Consider the following 4015-nt stretch of genomic DNA (forward strand, 5'->3'; position numbering starts at 1 on the left):
GACATTTAAAATTGGAAAACTCAGGTTGAAAAACCTGTTTTTAAAATTTCAGAATGCAGAACATGTCTCTTAACTTAGAAGTATATCCTGTAAGTGTAATTCTCCTTTCTTGCCTCTCACTTTGCCAATAGGTTCTGCTTTAGTAATACAAATTTTAAAAAAGGATTTAGGCAAGAAATCTAAATGAATGTAATTATGCACTATTACAGTTTTTTTTAAAGCAATAGAAACTTTTTGCTAGCCTCCCCAAATTAATTTAAATGACAATATGTATTATCATATTCATTATAGATATAGCAAAAAAAAATCACACAAATGCTTTGTGAATATTATTTAGAGCAAGTTTTATGGAAGAATTATTTTTTTAATTGTGAAAAACAGCTGTACTACATTATCCAAATAATAATATAGCTTTATACCACCACCTATAAGGATCCTGACTTAACATTTTTAAATCAGAAAGATGTTATAATTATCTTAAAATATCTATTTCATACCAAAAGGCACAGTCATTTCTAATCTTAAGTTTTGTAACTTCATTTTTCTTTTTTAGGGTTAACCTCAGAAATTTTATTGGAAGTAAATTGTTTGGAAGGAAAAAATAAAGCATTGCTCCTTGAATACACGACTCTTACATCTTTTATTATCTTAAATAATTCGAGAAAAGAAAAGGAAACCTTCCTTTCCCTTAACCTTGGTTGACCATAACTATTTGTTCCAAATTCCTACAATTATTCCCCTCCTATCATTGGTATTTTTAGAAAGGAAAGTAGAAGAAGAAGTGAAAAATAAGGAAATAAGTGAGTGGTAGGGACATTAGAGATCATCTACTCCAACACCTTCCATGGACCCAAAAAAGAAACATGATTGCAAAAGTTAAGTGAACTTTGGAAAAACAACAGGGAGAGACTCATAGGAAGCCTGATAATTCTGAACAGCTGGAGCTACATGTTCCTCTGAATCCAGTTGCCTATCTACTCTGTGAGCTTGGGTGCATCGCTTCCTCCACCTGCTCAGTTTCTCACCTGTGCAGTGAGGACACATGACCGAGTCATAGTTTTTTTTTTTTTTTTGTGAGGGATAAGCAAGACAAGATGGGACAGTCTTCCTTGTGTGTCCACAGGGAATTGGTACTGAAGGGGACTAAAGTTTTGCCACCCTAAAGCTGCTTTTTGGGATATTAATTTGAAGCTGGCTACTTAGAAACAAAAGACTCAGAAAGAACATTTGATCCTTTCCCTTTCCTGCTCCAGAGATTCAGATAGAAAAATCTGGTCCAGGAAAGGAAAGCTTAAGATATTTGCCTGAGCCTAAAATGAATGAAGTATGGTAGATAGGAGGGCACCAAACAGGGGCCTCGTAGCTAGATCATCTTGTGACCCACTGAAGCAAAATTTGTTCCTGCCATGTATGTTCTGCTCTTCCTCAATTACTTGTAAATTACCTGTTTCCTTTAAAATCCCATCGCTGCCCCCCATTTCTTCTTTGTTCAAAATGAGATATATATCCGATTTTACTTCACCGTCTCTGGAATTTCCCTGTTTTTATGTATATTCCCTGTGTGCACATATTAAAAATTGATTTTCTTCTATATATCTGTCTCTGTTAATTTGATTGTTACCCCAGCTAGAAGAACTTAGAAGGTGAGGGGAAAAGTTGTTTGGTTTGGTTTTGTTTAGCCACCACATTTCCAGGACACATTGTGGATACCAAACTTTTTGGATAGTCAAGTTTCTGATATAAAATGATGTAGCTCTTTCTGCCATCTTTCCATGCCACCATAATGGTGCACATGTATGTCCTGGCTGATGTTCTCAACAGTATCAACAAAGCTGAAAACAGAGGCAAATGCCAGGTTCTTATTAGGCTGTGCTCCAAAGTCATCATCTGGTTTCTAACTGTAATGATGAAGCATGGTTACGTTGGCGAATTATTGATGACCACAGAGCTTGGAAAGTTATTGTGAACCTCATGGGCAGGTTCAAAAAAAATGTGGAGTAATCAGCCCCAGATTTGATGTGCAACTCAAAGATCTAGAAAAAAGGCAGAATAACCTGCTTCTGTTCTGTCAATTTGGTTTCATTGTACTGACAATCTCAGCAGACATCATGGACCACGAAGAAGCAAGACAAAAATACACAGTAGGGAAAACCCTGGGATTATTTTTCTAGGGATGTAATACATCTATGTAAATAAAATGCCTCAATGGAAAGAAATGGTGTAGCATTTACATGCAACCTATATACTCTCTCTGTATACTTCAAATCATCTTTAGATTGCTTGTAGTATCTGATACAATGCAAATGCTCTGTAAGTAGTTGTTATACTGTACTGCTCAGGGATCAACTTTCTGAAATTAAAAAGAAATTCAGTCTGCAGTTGATTGAATCTGCATGGGTGGGCCAACTGTATATGATATCTGCTGCTGTGTCCTCTCTAAGGAGAAAAAAATGTGAAGACAAGGTTTGTGTAAACTTAGGAAAGAAGCAATGAAGATAAAAACACTAAACTACTGAAAATGGCTTTCTCCTAGCCTCTCTGATCCTTTAAACCCCACACACTGTACCCCAAATACTGAAACTAGGAGTGCTCAAGGGTGTGTGGAGTACGCAGGGTCTCACCTTTTGACGTTGCTTCCATCCATGGCAATGTCCAAGTCACCACTTACCCCGCTCGTTGCTGAGGTGGAAAGAACTGGGAGAGAAGGTAAATCCAATGGGGCCACTAATTTTCCTGGGACTAGTTTGAATCTCCCGGTAAAAAGAGTAAAAGAATCATTGTCTGAATGTCCTCTTTTAGAGATTCAGTACCTTAACTTGGAGTTTGATTTCTGTCACAATACAATATGTCTGCCTGTCTTTAGGGTTCTATATAGAGTTCTTGTCCCACCCTTGTGAATTCAATTTGCACAAAACTCTGACAAGAACCTGCACCTCTGGTCTTTTTCTACTTAGCCTATCTCAGAGCTTGCAGCTTCTGATCTCTCTGTTCCTAATTTGAATAACCTTCTCAATCCTGCTCATCATTCAAGGCTCCATGCACACCCTTGGCAAATCAATATCTCATCTTGAAATTTTCAACAACTCCAGTCCAAATGATCTCCCTCATCTCCTATATACTGTGGCATTTATCTTATGCACAGTTTAGCATCATATAAGGAAATACAAGGGGATCAATGACTCCAAAGAAAAATGTGAGAGCAACTCCTTCACTTCTCTAGTGTCAGTTCTTACTCCATGCACTGCAGAAGTCACACACTGAACTTAAAGTGATTAGATTTTCCTGTTTCTTGGGCACATAAAATATGACAGACTTAATAAATATTTGATTAGAAAAGAAAAAAAGAGTGAATTAATAAATAAACAAGTGCAGGGCCTGTGCCTAGGTATTCTAATTATTTAAATGCAGTCCTTGTCTCAAGGAACTTGGGGTATGAAAGGGAAGATAAACTGCTCAATGTTCTCTTGTACAAGACAGAATGGTCACCATATCATAAGTAATCTGTGAGTTGACAGGAAAGACTAATTATGAAAAGGCTTCATAAAGAAAACAGGATGTGAGTCTATTCTGAAGGAGGTCAAAGATGGAGACAGTCTTGAAGAACGTTTCAGAAGAACATCATGGGAAGATATAAGTACCTGATGGAGTTTAGCCATTGAGGGCTGGAAATTTCTTAGACTTGAATTTGTGTTTTACTTGTTTTTATCTTCCCATCCTCTCCCAGTTCCCTGTGTGCCAGCATTGCTGCCTCAGTATTTAGCTCTCTGTAAATGGGTGTGCTCAGAAAAGGTGAAGATTTCACTATGAGAGCATTTGGCAGAGGTGGAAAGTGAGTCTCACAGTAGGTTGAGGGCAGATCTTGGATGCTCATTTCAGAAATATATGGCATGATACCATGTGCAGGGCATTGTCTTAATCAGCTCGGGCTGCTATAACAGCACACCCCAAACAGGTGGTTTATAAACAATAGAATTTATTTCTTACAGTCTGGAGACTTGAATTAAGAGATCAAATC

The 4015-nt window shown here is 37.4% G+C and overlaps 1 pseudogene; it reads left to right on the forward strand.

The window, feature by feature from the left end:
* The first annotated feature begins 1783 nt into the window (after positions 1-1783).
* On the forward strand, positions 1784-2171 carry LOC150019495 (small ribosomal subunit protein uS8 pseudogene; annotated as a pseudogene).
* The last annotated feature ends 1844 nt before the right edge of the window (positions 2172-4015 follow it).

Source organism: Furipterus horrens, unplaced genomic scaffold (assembly GCF_987537825.1).
Source record: "Furipterus horrens unplaced genomic scaffold, mFurHor1.1.pri manual_scaffold_2, whole genome shotgun sequence".
Classification (NCBI taxonomy): domain Eukaryota; kingdom Metazoa; phylum Chordata; class Mammalia; order Chiroptera; family Furipteridae; genus Furipterus; species Furipterus horrens.